Genomic DNA, 16755 nt, shown 5'->3' with positions numbered 1-16755 from the left:
TCAGCCATAGTGTGTATTTCTCCAAAAAGGATTTCAAGGCTCTTTTCTTTCTGTTATATCTAAATCTGTGTGGAGTACAAGCTTTTTTCAATGGTCTTAACTGTCATCTTGGTCATTGTGCCTGTCTATGTAAACATATATTGACATATGTATTTCATAAAATATATGTTACCTACTGATCTTTTTGTCTCAACTATATTTGAATTTGTAGGATGGCAAGTTACTTTCTTTGGAAGGCAAGCAGGTAATTTGAAAAAATTGTTATTTCAGCTATTAGGCTACTAATTCTGTTCATTATTATTAATAGCCCAAAAGGTCTAATATGTGGTTTCTGGAACTAGTAGCGAATATCTATTTTCCAAGTCATCTTGATTGATATTCAGTACTAAGTATTGCACTTACTGTTGATAACAGGTCCTTGCAAATGCTGGTGTTATGTACCTGTGTAATTTTGTCAATGGAGAAAGGGTGAAGATTCCTGAGACACTACAGGTTCGTACAATTGTTAGTTCAAGTAACTTTTTCCACTAAAATGTTGTTTGACTTATGCTTCTAATTCTCTCCCTGCATCGGAAGGCTCGGGAGTGTGGATACGTTTAGTGAACCAGAAAAGAAATAAGTATCCTTATTCTAAAAAAGCTCGTTCAAACTTTAACATTTTTTCAAGTACAATTTTACACTCTTTTTCGACTTTAACTTCAAATACTACTACTTTTTTCTTTTTTCAAATATCACTCAATTCATGTCCAAACACCACCCTACTTGATTATTCTCCGTGCATGATATGATTTTCTTGAAGTTTTTCGTATTTAAAGCATGGAGAGAACCTCTTAAGATACCTATACTATGATCCAAAGACCACATAATTGGATAACAATTTTGCCTTAATATTTCTGATTTTAGTTCTGGAGTGAAAGTGAGATGGAAAATTTTGCTTTATCAGTAATTTTACTTCCCTTCGAGAAGAGTTCTGACAAATAGACCGAAACTATTAATGGCTTCGGTAAAGTTGAGTCATGGATATTTTGGTGTATGAGATATTTTTTGCAAAACATTGGGAGGAGCATTGCAAAAATAAAATACAGTGGAGATAATAAAGATTTTTATTACATACATTAAAAAACTGTGAAACTTTCTAGGTATTTTATGCTCTATGAGTCCATTTTTCTTCTCTTTTTTTATGGTATGATATTTTGATGGTTTAGGGTTGTTTGATGCTTTGCTACCAATATCTTTTTTAATCATAACTTCCTGCTGCAGGAACAACTTAAAATTGTGGGCAACTCTACACCTACTCTGATGGTACTTCGGCTAACTTGAATATTTCTTGTCGTGTTACTGCTCATTGTTCGTCTACTAGAGCATATTGTCATGTCTCGCCACTTCACTGTCCAAGAAATTCAGCACTGAAATAAGGGAGAAGAATCTAGTGTTGTGGGGAGGTTAATAGAAGACTCTAAAACTCCCTAGAGAATTTCTTTAGAAGACTCTAGAAACCCTTTAGACATTTTAAGAATACTTTGGAATATCCTAGAACATGTAGAGAGATCTAGAGAGGGACCAAAGTGTAAATACTTTAGGGACTTGTAAAGTAAATTTTATTTGCACTTTAGCCCCTAGGTTGTAGTATAAATAGATGGGGCATTCATTTGTAAGGCATCCAACAACTTGTAAACAATCTTCCAAGCTTAATACAATGCCTTCTTCCAAATTTTCCAAATTTTTCGAAGTCTTTCTTTGCATTCTCTTAGCGGTCTAGCTTCAAAGGGCTTACTTGAGCTTACAAGATCGTGAAAGATTCGTGAGTAAGTTGTCAAGTGCCACACGGAGCTTTAGTGAGACTCTAAGTCCGTGACAATATGTTGTGGTTCATATTTCTTGTCATTTCATATCGTCTCAGTGAATATCAGGAACCTTTGTAATTTCACTAGCATTTGACTTCACTAATCTTGTTACAGGGCCTTAAAGAACTTGCGGACTCCTTACCGGAAGTAAACAACAACAGATTTATTACAGATGGTATTACTCAAGATGGTATTGATAAATTGAGAGAGCCGCCTAGACCTCTGTTGAGGTATTGTTTCTTCAGTTCCAGAATTCTTTTCGCAAGTTTTAACGCCACATCTCCCATTCTCTCTTTTTCCTTTTATTATTACCACTCTGAAGGATTTGAGTTTTGATAGTATAGTTTGCTTATTTTAATAATTTTTTTCCTCCTCGAGAGTTGGTATTCACCTTTCTATAGTGGTGGCGGGGGCGGGGGGAGGGGCAGTGGCAGATCAGGGTAATAACCTATGGGTTCCCAAGAAGCAGTAGCTTTTGCCAAGATCTACTTGATATCTATAAATACTTGACTACGTGTGTAATTAATATTGTACATTAAATGAGGTCACTTTAGGAATCAATAAACTAAGAATCCTGGATCCGCCTTTGGAGCAGGGGATTGAGCAGAGTTGACCTATTATATAGGTCAAGATCCTTAATTATCTTCTGCCGTGGAATAACCATATATCTTTCTAATCTTCTTTTCGTTCATGGATTTAACAGGACGGCCTCTACCAAGTGATGATTAAGGGAAATATGTGAAATTCTCGTTTTGTTATTTCTTTATATCTTTTGGTGTGATATATGGAGGCACAACACGTGAAAGGAGGGTGGGTGGTGATTTTTTTTTTGTAATGAATGGCAATCTTTCGGATTGCTTTTCTGGGTTTGTTATGATATGAATTTGTCCTAAGCTATTTTTTCACTGTGTTGGTAATTGTAATCGCAGAAATTTGTACATGCTGAAATAAGTACACACCAGTGAATGAAAGAATACTGCAATGTTATGTTCTTTCTATCATTTCTTTGGAACATGATTGTACATTCCTTAGTTATTTTTGTACCTTACGAAGTTTTTTGTTTTAGGTTACTTGTGGAATTTCACTAGTGTGTTGTTATGCAAGAAAACATCTCCCATTGTGTTCCTCTATTTTTACGTTGTTTGTTGGTCGTTGCGTCGAGTTTTATCATGATTGTTGCTTCTCCTTGGTGTTGTTGAAGCATAGTTCCTTCCGTACTACTTGTATGTACTCATTGATTAGCGCTAAGATTGAAAATAATATGTTTGATTAAATACTACTTTTGTTCCAACTTATATTATCCTATTTTCGTTTTTAACTTTAAAATTCATATTTCACCTTTGAACCTATCAAGAGAGTTATTATAAAAAGGTAGCCGAAGGATAAAATATTAGATAATAAGCAGAGACAAAATGGGAAAAAGTATATAAGGTAAATTATACAATTACATCAAATTGGTCGGTGTAGATAATTAAACTTTTTATTGTATCATGTTGAGTTTGATGATAAGATACAATTAAATAGTAACAACTAAAATAAATATTGTGTTTAAGAAACAACATAATGCAATATACCATAGGAAACAAGCATCCAAACAAAATTTATTTATATTTATACAAATATTTTAATTTATTTTATATAAGAAGGTTCAAAGGTTTTTAGTCTTTTCTTTAAACTATATATATGTTTTGTCAAACAATAAACTGGGATGGGAGAGTAGATTGTTTGGGGGAGTTTCTAAAGTAGAATCTAAAGAAACTACTACCAAAGCAAATAGGAAAGGATTCCAACATCTTAAATCTTAAAAAATTTCAACCTGACTTTGCATAAAATTTGATTTTTTTTTAAATCTTCAAATTTGATATTTCTGAAGTACAAAGAGGGCAATATGCAAAGTCGAGGATAATCAGACTTGCTTGAATAACTAACAATATAAATAAAGAATCTATTTTAACATAAATGAACATATCCTTAAAAAAAATGGAAAAATATGTGAAGGATCACTCATATTGTTGCAGAAGATCTCGTATTTATTGAACTCTCCCCTTATTGAAAAGTATTTGAAATACTTCTCTACTATCACAAAGTGTAGCTTGAGAAGCATATGTACAAGCTGGTAACTAAGGACAGGATCTTTTCGGATGTCTCATCCCACATGTCTTCTAAATCTATAAAATGTTTGGGGGGAAATGAAAAATTAAAAGATCATTTTATTCAAAAACACTCAATTATGACATCCTTGGCTAGTTTCGACAATTGATCGGATCGAGTTAGATATGAGCTTGTAAAAATGGGTTTAGAAAAACATAATCAAATTGCTCAATTTTTCAGCCTAAATAAATTAAGTACTTTTGTTGTTGAATTACCATTCAAAAGCCAAAATGGGAGTACTTCTATCATTCCATTTCAACCAATGCAACTTTTTTGGTATCCAAAAGACGAACAAGATAGTTGTTTGTTGTTCCAAACCCATTAAGCAAAGAACTTGCTTAGAACAATTTCTTCGTGTTGTTGATTTTTAGATTAAAACAATTACTTGACAAGTCTATCAATAACTATGATTATTGAAATTGTTGCAAATCAATAGTAGCAAATTTAGGATTTTGAGTCAGTAAGTTATATATATATATATATGGGTTTTTAACACATCCTATAATTCAAGCTAAAATCGATGAGTTCTATCGAATCCGTTGCGTGTAATTTAACACAAATTTTGCGTTGTGTCGATGCTTTTTTAAATATTAAAGAAAAGTAATACGTAATATCTTTTGCAATGCCCTTAAAAGACTAAAAGTTTTTGAGTCCATTATTAACCACTACAAAAAGCAAGATTCCATTTTCTTTTTTTTGGGTCTCTACTTTTTATTGTAATAGAATTCTGGTGGTTTATTATACTTATATATTACCTCTATCTATACTTGTTATCACAATTGATGATGATACTTTACACTCCTAAAATTTAAAATTTTGAATTTGTCTCTAATAACATGCATAGGAATTCAAGTATTGTGTCAAGCAAGGGCACAATTGAATGATTCGGAGGAGATTTATCGAACTTCTTTTATCAAAAATAATTTCTTTTGTTTGTCAAATCTCTAGACATAAGGGAAACTTCAAATGCAACAACAAAGCTAGCTTAAGAATTGCTTTAAGTCACGAGTTTGAATCTCAAATATTTTGGTACTTTTGCAATTTTTAAAAGAATTTTATTAAAATTGCTGGCTTCATTACTAGATCAATAGTTTGTAGAACTTCATAATTTCTATTTTTGGTAATTTCTTGTTTGTTTTACTCAGCTCAGCTCTAATTTCATCGAAACAGAACAATAATTGAATTTGTGAAAGATGTCATGATCAATACTATTGAAACTTAAAAGAAAAATATCGAATTGAAAAGATAATTCTCTCATCATACCCCGAGCCACCGCCCAAAAGATGCCTTAGAAACGTCACTATCGAAAGTACGAAGTCAAATTCTAAGAAGAATTAGCATAATTATTAATTAATAGTTTAAGATATTCATGCATTTATAAGCCATGATTGAGCTTTGGATTATATAGTAAATTATCATGTGTCTTTCATGAAAAAAAAATGAAAAAAAATAATAGCTAGCTTAAAATATTAGAAAAAGAAAACTTACCTAAATCTCTTACTAGTGCACCAATAATTGAGATTTGAAACAATACCAACATACTCTGTGCGATCCTACAAATAAGTTAAATTTGAGAAAGATAGAATATACGCAACACTACTTCTTCTTTTAAAAGAATAGAGAAATTATTTTTGAGTAGATTAACAACTCTAGAAAAAATTAATTTTAAAGTTGAAGGTGTAATATCATACATATTTCAATATCTATATTTCAAATTTGAAATTAAATTAATATAGATAAATAAGTGTGATCTTACAAATAAGTGTTTTCTTTTTTAATTAGCTATATGTAGTACGAATCCTATTAGATAAATTTGCAATCGAAATTCCCTTTTTATTTTTTTTCTTTTCTATATAGTTTAATGGTTGAAAAAAATTAGGGTGAATTTACATTATTTGTTACAGATTCATAAAATCCAATAATTTAACCCAAATTTTATCTTTATATTAAAAATTTACTTAATATATATATACAAATAATCTATTTCAAATTTATTAAGATATACCGTCTAAAATCTGGAACTCAAAAATTTAAAAGACTAATTCTATCCTATAAATATCATTATTGATAGCTACTTTAATTAAAAAATATATATACTACCCAATACAATAAATAATAATGAAAATTCTAAGGTTTGAAAATAATTAGTCAAACTTTCATCTCTTTGACTTTCAACATTATTTTTGGATTTTTAGAAATAATGCACATGCATGCATTATTTTATATTTTGTCAATATGAAAAAGGAGGCTTGTAGCCACGGTTAAATTATCTTTATATAATGAATAAATCATAAGTTTGAAATGTGGAAATAATCACTAATATTTATATTAAAATAAATTATTTTTGTTAAACCTGTTTAAGAGTGTAATCCTTTTTCAAATTCTGTTAACGCGAATATTTTTTACATTGATCTATTCTTATCTTGTTAATGTGAAAAGAGATTTTGTATATGTAGTATAAATAATAAAATAAATATTCTCAAAGGAGGGTTGTACCGTAAGAATTGATTATGTTTGGTAAATGATAACGTGTCTGCTGCATTTGTTTGGTAAAGTTTGATTAATTACAAAGTTTAAGAAAGACTTAAGATTTTTAAAGTTTATGATTTTAAATAGGGCGGTAGGTAGGGGAGGGTTGTTTTGCTTTTCAAGGGCAGTGGCGGAGTCAGAATTTTCAATAAGGAGGTTCAAAATCTAAAAAAATAGATACACGAAGTAATCGAAGGGGGTTCAACATATACCTTAAAAGTTATTTTAACCATGTATAAATTATATAATTTTCCGCCGAATGGGGTTCGGATGAACCCCCTAATAGTAAGGTGGCTCCGCCACTGCCGAGGGTTTAGAGTTGTTGATATGTTTGTTATCGTATTAGTCTCATTATTATTATGTAGTTTTTTTTTTTTTGATATCTATCATTGTATGTTGTTACTTACTATGATTTCTCTATTATTTTAGAGAAAACAACCAAATACCCCATCAACCTATTACGCAATTCTCTACTACACACCAATACTTTACGGATGTCTTATTACCCCCTTGAAGTATTTTGAACAGAAATATTAACACCCTTAAGTGTTGATGTGGCACAACAAGTGTGTTCACATTCCTAGAGGCAAGTATAAGACAGATAAATAGGTCAAAATTAAATGATTTGACAACTGTCATTTTTTAATTGAATTCAATACAATTAATAAATAAATTTAGTTAATTACAATCACATACTCTCTCTCTAACCATTTACCAACCTCTAAAAATTAAACCTCTGCAATTGAATTTTGCCATGGCTTCCATGGACAATTACCTATACAATATTTTATTTTTTCATTTTTTTTCACTTTTAATCCATAATGAACTTTTTCATGACTAACACCTGCAAATCTTTCCTAAAAATAGACAACATAACCAAAAGAAAGAAAATGATAATCCTTTAATTTCTTTCACCTCAATGGAAAATACTTTCAATTCGGTATTGAAAAATGATATTACAACTTCTGCTAGAAAAATCTTTTCGATTATAGTAGCAGCCCAAATTTCTTGTTAGGAATTGAAAGTGGGTATTAGAATTTGAAATTTGGCAAGGAAAAATTCATCTTCAAATCCATAAAATAAGCAACTAGAGAACCCAGATGCAGAACTAGACAATAATGGCAATAAGATACCATAATAAAAAGATTCAACATTCATGTTAATTTATTGAATTCAACAATAACAACTCGATTTTGTGCAAATAAATGATTGGAAAGATAGAAGAAAGACGGAGAATGATGGGTGTGATGGAGATGGAGATGGATTGGAGAAGATGAGACATTGGGAACAATGGAGAAAAATAGAATGATTTAGGAAGATGAATAGAATGGTGGAGAAAAAAAATGAAAAGCATTAAAATTGATGTATATTGGTGATGATTTTTTTTTAAAAAAAATTATTCTGAAAAATAGGTGTGTGCATTACACTCAGCAACAAAGATTTGGGGGTGACGTATTAAGGGTGTCAATATTTGTGTTTAAAATACTCTAGGGGGTAATAGGACCCCTGTGAAGTATAAGTGTGTAGTTGAGAATCGGGTAATAAGTTGAGGGGGTATTTGGCTGTTTTCTCTATTATTTTATGTTGGATTTTAAAAGGTGTGAATGGAGAATGAATAGTTGCAACTTTTATGAAGATTTGTGACTTTTATGAAAAGTTGCGACTTTTATGAAAAGTTGTGACTTTTATGAAAAGTTGTGACTTTTATGAAAGGTTTTGACCTTTCCGAAAGATTGTGACTTTTCCAAAGGTTTGTGACATTTCCGGTAAGGCACAATAGGAACATTTTCACACTACCCTTTGTTTTCTATAAATTGAAGGTTTCCTCTCATTTTAGTTAAAACATTTTTTTCTGGACTTCTTCTACTACTACTAAATCTAGTATTCAAAGTGTACTTTACTACCGTTGAGTGGTTTGCTGACACCGTGATTTTAGGTACCGATACACCGCTGAGTAAGATCGTTCTATCCTGGGAGGATATATTCCATTAACCTCGGGTACTTGAGGGGAATAATTTCCTTAAGGGGACACTGTGCATTCAGTGGGCTCGATTTTCTTTCTTTGAGAAAAATATTTTTATATTGTTTCTAATCTGTTTCTGATTCTATTTTCTCTACTAGTTTTAATTTTCTAGTTTGAATATACTCTTTAAAACTTTGGTGTTTCTTACCAAGTTCTTCAAAGTTTTGTTCTAAGTATCTTAGGAATACAAGATGAACAACATTTTCTTCTTTTTTGTACTTAAATTTGTTGCTATTGAATCAAGGATATTTCAAAAATACCTTTCTACCTCCACGAAATAGCGATAAGGTATATATGTGTATATTCCCACAATTGTGTGATCTCACTAAATATATTGTTGTTGCATAATTTTAAATGTGACACAATATTTGTGTGGCTATAAAAACTCTAATTAAGGGTATATAGAAAGTTAAAGTTGATTGTTTCTAAAAGAAATGTACCAATTTTTTTAGGACGGGCTACAAATAAAACACAACATATCATGTGTAATCTCACATATAGGGTATAAGGAGACTAGAGTATGTACACATACATTGTCCCTACGTCGCGAAAGTAGAGAGACTGTTTTTGAAAGATCCTTGACTTAAGTAATGCATATCAAGAATAGTTTGAAAAAGAAAATACAAAAATAAAAAAAGACATAACAAATAAAAAAAAAACATAGCATGCAAAAAACAAGAAACAACCACAAAATAATGGGATAATCAAAACACAAAAACCAACAAATTATAACAAAAATCCTTTTAAATTTGTGTCAAATTAAATAATCTTATAAAATCAATATAGGGAATATTCTTTTATTTTCTATCAATCTAATCAAACTATCATAGGAAATTGAACTTCAATTGTTACTCGGGGCTTGAAAATAGACTTTTGAATATATACTAATAAAATATTCAAATAATTTGCAAGTATGTATAGGTACAAAATTGTATATAATCACCAAAGATATAATGGCGGAGTAATAAATACTTTAAGTTCGAACCTTGAATATAAGTCACTTTTGATAAAAAATAAAAAAATTCGTTACAAATTTAAATTGATCGAAATTTAAAATAGATACTGAACATCAAATGAGATAAGCCAAAAAAAGGGGAAGACAAAATGATGATAATATAAAGGAACAAAAATAATGTAGTGGACAAATGAGGCATATATCACTTTCTGAAGCCCCTTTTCTGCTAATTTTGTACTTTTGGACTTGAAATTTCGACCTATAATTAGAACTACAAAAAAATCTTTTTTTTGCAGCTATTTGCAGATTTGCTCCCTCAAATTCCTATCTTTCAACAATCCAATCAAATCTTTTGGTCATAAATAATTTCCTTTTGGACCATAAAAAAGACGGTACTTGCAAAACAAAATCTTAACCAAAAGATATGTTTGTTTAGCCAATACACATGATTTTATACAAGTGATATCACCTTTTTAAAATAAAATAAAAAATATGGCCGAATTTATAAGCTGATCAAACTAGTTTATAGGTACTTTTAATCTCATATCGAAGGTGTGATAAGGTTTAACAATTTTTTTTGATATACTATGTATATTCATAAGTCACAATAGAGTATGTTGGAGTTTTTTAGAAAAAGTAATTAATGTGTTTTGTTTTTTTTTTAATTGAGTAAATTTTAGGTTTAACAAACATAAAAATCATATTAGCGCTTTATAACTACAGTTTTGTTATTTGCGCTCCATAGCAAAATGTTTGTTATGGAGCATCAGAATTGTATAAAAATCGTAGGCAACATCTGATTGAATAAAATCGCAGGCATCTGATTTGTATAAATAAGGTATCTGTGTCTATGAAAATTGCTTTTGTATATGTATATGTTATTAGTGTTTGTATATCTACATAAAATTTGAATTCGTATACAATTGAATCGAGTTAAAACAATTGTATTTGTATATCAAACCTCTCTCTCGCTTTACACAAACACAAATTATACATTGTATTTTGTATAATTTGTGTTTGTATAAAGCGAGAAAAAGAGAAAGACAAAAGAGAACTAAGTAGAGAAATATTTGTATTTGTATAATTATAAGTATCTAAGACGAAGAGATATATATTTGTATATGCAGTTCTCTTCCGCTTTATACAAACACAAACACAATTTATACATTTGTGTTTGTATAAAGTGAGAGAGGCGAGGGAGAGTGGCGAGCGAAATCCAAGGAGAGTGGAGACTCTGAAGGACTTTACGGATCAACACTCGACTTTCTTTATTTTGATCGGCTTCTCGTAGGGACAGACAAAACCAAGGTTTGTCATTAAAACTGAGTCGATGTCATCATCTCCGTAGGGCCTAAACTACCCCTACCCCACCACCGCATGCTTCTCGTCTCTACAAGGTGCCTATCGTCCCCGCTTAAGGTCCAAGAGACATTGGATTGCTATTAGGGTGAATTTAGACAAAGATAAAATATATGATTCCTAATAGGCCTACCTAGACACCAAGTCAAATAAATAGGACAACACTTAGCATGTAAATCTCATATTGACCTCTAGGTTTTCAATTAGCATGCTAGCAAACACAAGTAAGGTGAAAAGGTTGCATGCTAAGTGTGTGACATATTAACAAACATTATATCAATATAATTAATTTAGAGGAAAAAAAATATTACAAGTGCAGAAATATTCATTTACTTTTAATGAGGCAGAAGATTGCTCACAGATGCATAAAATAATTTTTGTTTAAAGCAAATTATACTATTATTAACTAACATGCTAAAAGTGAATCGTTAATTTATTTTCAAATAAAAGAACAGTTTGTTAGTGCAGAAGTTACTTATTTCGAGTTTATTTAAATTAGGGCAGTATGTTAAGGTGGCAGATTCATGCCGAAATAATTGATTTTAGGTGGCAGGAAAATGTTTAAGTGCAACAAATAATTATATGATTTTAAAAAAAAGTATCATAACAATGACCAAGATGCAGGAAATATTTTAGAGCAGTAACCAATTTTATTTAATTATTAGCACAGGTTGGTCAAGATTAAGGGCAGAAATATTTAAAACAGGGGCAGATTTAATTAGGTCAGCAAATTTGAAAATAGCAGATTTTAGAGAGACAGAATATAATTATTAGTTAATTTTTAGGTGATTAGCAAATAGATCACAAAATGCAAGACATATTTCTATTTGCAAAGCATGTAGCGGATCAGAATGAATTATTAGTATTTTCATTAGCAAAACGGAGCAGAACCTAACTTATTTGAGCCAGATTCAATCTAGGAAACAGATTATAATTTATTTTTTTTAAATCAGAATTTTACTCTTTTTATTCATTAATATACTGATTGACATCTCAACTAATTAATTATGTCCTATAGGCATGATTTCTAAGTGTGAATATGCTGAAAATATTATCAAACATATAGACATGATATCTAATTCATTTACACAAATTATTAACCCTATAGACATGATATTTATCTAATATGTAACAAGTTTAAACTTATATGCATGATTTCTAAGCCCAAAACATATTGAAAAATTATTTAGACCCTATAGGCATGGTATCTAAGATGACGAAATTATATAAAGCATATTATGACAATTATTCAAAGTTTATTCATTTATGGACAAATTACTTAATTACACTCCTTTACTTACCTTAATATCCATTTATCCCTACTTATTTCAAAAATTTCAAAAATCCCTTATTTACCTATGTATCCCGCATGTATCCCGCGCACAACGCTATGTATCCCGCTATGTGGAATGTATCAAACGCTATGTATCCCGTGCACAACGCTATGTATCCCGCATGTATCCCGTGCACAACTCTATGTATCCCGCTATATGAAATGTATCAAACCTAATGTATCCCGTGCACTACGCTATGTATCCCGCTATGTGGAATGTATCAAACCTAATGTATCCCGTGCACAACGCTATGTATCCCGCAAACATCATTTTTAAGGGATTTTTGGTAAATAGAAAACTAGAAGGGATAAGATGTTATTTAGTACTTATAATATGTGGTTCCTATAATTTATACTTCATTTATTGTATAAAGGGAGCTTTAGTTGAATTACATGGAACAAGGAGCAAATACATCACTTATTTGTGAAATAGTTATGAAGATGGTTAATGCTAATCCCATAACACATTATAATAAGCAATTAAAACACAATCCACTTTTAAATTAATTAAAGGATTAAATAGATGATTAATGACAAAAGCATATTCCGTTAGATCTGAACATATTTGTTAAAAATACGGACTATTAAACAAATCTCAATCCTATAAGTATGGTTTCTAACGCAAACAAGTAACAATAAAAAAAAAAATAAACAAGTAGCACGTAATTCCCTCCCCCCTTACACGATCCCCAATTATTTCATATAATAGAGTTAGAGTTATACAACAATATTACAAAATCCCATAAAATCAGCACTAATAGAAAGACAAACATCAAAATAAAGTAAAATAAGGCTCCGTCCAAATGTTTTCCAATCCGGGCGAACTCTTCATGTGCCTTGAACTTCAAGTTCAAAACCTGCTAAAGGGAGTAGTGTAGTAGATACCTATAGTGACAAAGATATTCATAACACCGCATATTCATAGCAATCTATCACTTTATATATAGGCAACACACATAAGATTCGAAACGAATGAAGAATAATCAATAGATATATTATTACACACACAGAGAGAAGAACGAATAACTAATTCGGATGCTTCCTCATATTCAACTAAACACACAACAATGCAAACAATGCTAAAGATAAAAATTAAACTAGTGAATGGATACTAACCAGTTATGCAAAATTAAATATCAGCAATGAAGTTATTTGAATGGAAATGTCAGGTCCAAAACAGCAACACAACAATAAGAGACAAAGAGAGATCCAAAGCTTTACTAGAGTTCTTATTTTTCTTTTTATGAGTAACTATAAATTTTATTCTTAAAGCAAGTAAGTATGTATCAAGTCTCTGGATATGAGCCTGTGAATAATGAAGAGAGGGGTCCTATTTATATATTAGAAGAGGGGCATATATAAGGGAATTAAATATTTTAAGGAATCAAATAATATACCATTTTCCTTATTTCAAAGGAAAGCCAATCAGACTTATTTAAAAAAAAAATTCCAAATAATGAGCAATTAAATATGGCAAAGTTACAAATAATACGAGAACCGGTTAGCATGTATAAGGAAGACAATAATCAATTGAGTCAAATATTCACCAATTAAGGCAACCATAAACAAACAAATAAAGATCCGTCAACTCATTAAGGGGCAAACGGTTACTTAACAATAATCGCTAAATTAAGGGAAGGAAAGGAATATTCATACAACACGATTGCTTAAACAAAATATAAATAAAAAGGTAAAGGAATCAATTAGACAGTCATTAGCTCAATAAACTTATTCACAATAATTCAATGAATGGTCAGGTCATAGATTACCACCAATTACCAATCCATATTGCATGCAACAAGTTTAACAAATATTAGAACATCAATTCAAGCAATTTAGGCAAAATGGAAAATATTATCAGCAAAAGGACAATCTTGAATTTTAAGGGAAGCAAATATTATGATCAATTAGGAGAAGCAACTATCATAAGCAGTCGGAAATTAGCAATTCCATCATCATTATGACAAAGTAAACCTCAACGGAGACATCTCAAACAACCAACATTAGATATTAGCATATTGTTAAAGAGAGCAATCCACTATATTGGAAAAGATCACCAATATTTCATGCTTGAGCCCCACCTTTGCAGTAACTATTGACTATCACAATGTAGCAAACATAAAATTACAAGAACAAAAATTTGTTAAAAGATGGACAATAATTAAATAAAGATGAACCTGGACGGATCTGAATTATGTTTAGTCTTCTAAAAGTTTTATTAAGTTTACTTTATTTCTGTCTTCTCCCGATTTTGAATTCTATCTTTCTGATTTGGGTTTGCGGTTTTAATAATATTCTAGAATTCGTCGTCTGAAACTTTAATTTCAATGGAGTTCAATGTTGCTGTTGATTTTTCGATGTCCGACACGAAAGAGAGGAGAGGCGGGCAGAGCGAGAAGAGAGGAGGCGATGGGCGGCGTTGCCTATGGTCGCTGAGCGAAGTTTCCTTCGCCGGAGCCTGCTGCTGGCCAGCATCGCTCACTGGAGCTGTTGTTGGTTGTTGCTGTTTCTCAGAGCTGCTCGCTGCTAGTGGCTGTCCTCGCCGGTTGGAGCTGCTGCTCGCTGGTTCGGAGCCGCTTTGCCGGAGCTCGCCATTGGCTGGTCGTTGCTCGGAGCGGCTGGGGTTGCTGTCCGGCTACTTCCCTTTGCCGGCTGGTTGCTGCTGCTTTTGCTGGAAAAAGAAAAAAAAAGGTGAGGGAGAGAGAGAGGCTGCTGGTGCTGCTGGTGGAGAGAGGAGGGAAAGGAGAATAGGTGAGGGAGAGAGAGCAGGACGGCTGCTGCAAGCAGGTGGTGATGAGTTTCACCAGAAAAAAAATGGAGAGGAGAGCTGAGGGAGGCGGCTGATCTGTTGAGAAAGAGGAGAGGAAAAGAATATGTGCTAGAGACAGGGGCGGAGCTACCCTTGCCTGAGGGGTGTCAAGCGACACCCCTTCATCGGAAAATTACGTTGTATAGGTAAGCCAAATTCTGATTTTATACCTATATATATTAGAATTGACACTCCTGAACCAAGTTGAAGGGTTGGTTCAGCGGTTCAGGGGCTACAAAGTTCTGCCTTGTCATTGACCTAGGCGTTGGGAGTTCGAACCTTGCTGAAGTCTATTTTTTTTAAAGGCTTTCAGCATTTTTTTTCTACTTTTCAGACAACTGTAACTTTTTTGTCTTTAGTTTTTAGATAGCTAAACGTTTTTTCCTCCAATTTTTAAACCATTGACTTAAATTAAGTTTACTTTAATATTTTATTTTTTTAAAAGAAATAAAATACACTTTAGGGATTTAGAGTCAAGGGATTAAACAAATCCCCAATTCCAAAATCAAAAGTTTTGAAGAGGAAGAGTCCAAAAAAGTCGTCTTTGTTCGCTGACTGCGTCGTGCAGTCGTCTTCAGACTTGAATCACCATTGCTCGGCGTCAATCTATCTCCTGGTCATGGCAACGATAAGTTCCTACTTTCTTACACCTTGTATTTATTTTCCTCGTCCAATTTGTTGATGGACTTAGTGATCTCTCAAGAAAATTAGTTGAGACAAAGAAGAACCTAAACTTTCCTCTTGTATTCCGCTTAGTAAAATTTGCTTTGCTTTTACCAGTTGCCACTGCATCCGTTGAAAGAGCTTTTTCGGCAATGAAGTTTATTAAAAATGCCTTGCGGAATCGGATGAATGATGAGCTTTTGAGCGGTTGTCTAGTTCCTTATGTAGAAAAAGATGTATTTATTAATATTTCTAATGATATTATTGTAAAAACATTTCAAGAGATGAAACCGCGTCGAGTACGGTTGTAATAATGTAATTATGTTTTGCTTTTATTAGTAAAATTTATTTTGTTGAATTTTTTGTGTGCATACTACTTTATATTTTGACACCCCTCAATCTAAATCCTGGCTCCGCTACTGGCTAGAGTGAGAGGAAGAGAATGAGAATAGTTTTTAGGGTTTTGGTCTTTTGAAATTAGAATAGGAAAGAAATAATTGATTTAATCTCATCCGTTGAAACAATCTAAGATGAGTGGTCAGGATTAAATGGGACGAGATTAATGGTTAGGATTAAAAGATAGGGCTTTAGGAATTGAATTGAAAATGGCTATGATTTAAAACACAGATGGCTATAATTGAAAAGAGAATTGGAATTGGAGTGGCTAGAATTGAAATAAAAATTGGATAGTTTAGGCTATAATTTAAATGATTTAAAGGAAACTTAAGGAGATGCTATTCAATTAACAAAATACTACATATATTATAAAATTTTCATATAAATTATACACATCTAATTTTTAAAACATTTAAATAAAGTAATTATTTCGAGTTTAACTATCAATAAATATAATAATAATAATATATTTTAATGATATTTACAATAATTTTTATAAATCATGCATACTAAATTATATAATGTTTAGACAAAATTGATTAAAATTTTAAACTCAAAATACGTTTTAAAATTAAGTATTTAATCGAATAGCATTCCCAAAAAGGTTAAAGGTCGGTCAAAATTGGGTGTCAACATCTCCCCTTATTGAAAAGTATTTGAAACACTTCTCTACTATCACAAAGTGTAGCTTGA

The 16755-nt window shown here is 31.5% G+C and overlaps 2 protein-coding genes and 1 long non-coding RNA gene across 3 annotated transcripts in view; all 3 read left to right on the top strand.

Moving 5' to 3' along the window:
- The window catches only part of LOC125841350 (plastoglobulin-1, chloroplastic-like), a 71563-nt gene that overhangs the window by 1369 nt on the left and 53439 nt on the right, over positions 1–16755 (top strand). The gene's annotated exons all lie outside the window — the stretch shown is intronic.
- Positions 1–16755, top strand: part of LOC125841355 (uncharacterized) — a 225423-nt gene that overhangs the window by 182490 nt on the left and 26178 nt on the right. The gene's annotated exons all lie outside the window — the stretch shown is intronic.
- Positions 46–2958, top strand: LOC125841359 (uncharacterized). Its single transcript, XR_007443792.1, has 5 exons — positions 46–244; positions 415–492; positions 1261–1302; positions 1959–2074; positions 2548–2958. It is a non-coding gene; the product is annotated as an uncharacterized LOC125841359 (long non-coding RNA).

This window comes from Solanum stenotomum, chromosome 10 (genome assembly GCF_019186545.1).
Source record: "Solanum stenotomum isolate F172 chromosome 10, ASM1918654v1, whole genome shotgun sequence".
NCBI classification, from domain to species: Eukaryota; Viridiplantae; Streptophyta; class Magnoliopsida; order Solanales; family Solanaceae; genus Solanum; species Solanum stenotomum.
Note: the sequence above shows the minus strand (reverse complement) of the source record. Positions and strands in the feature narration are given on the sequence as shown.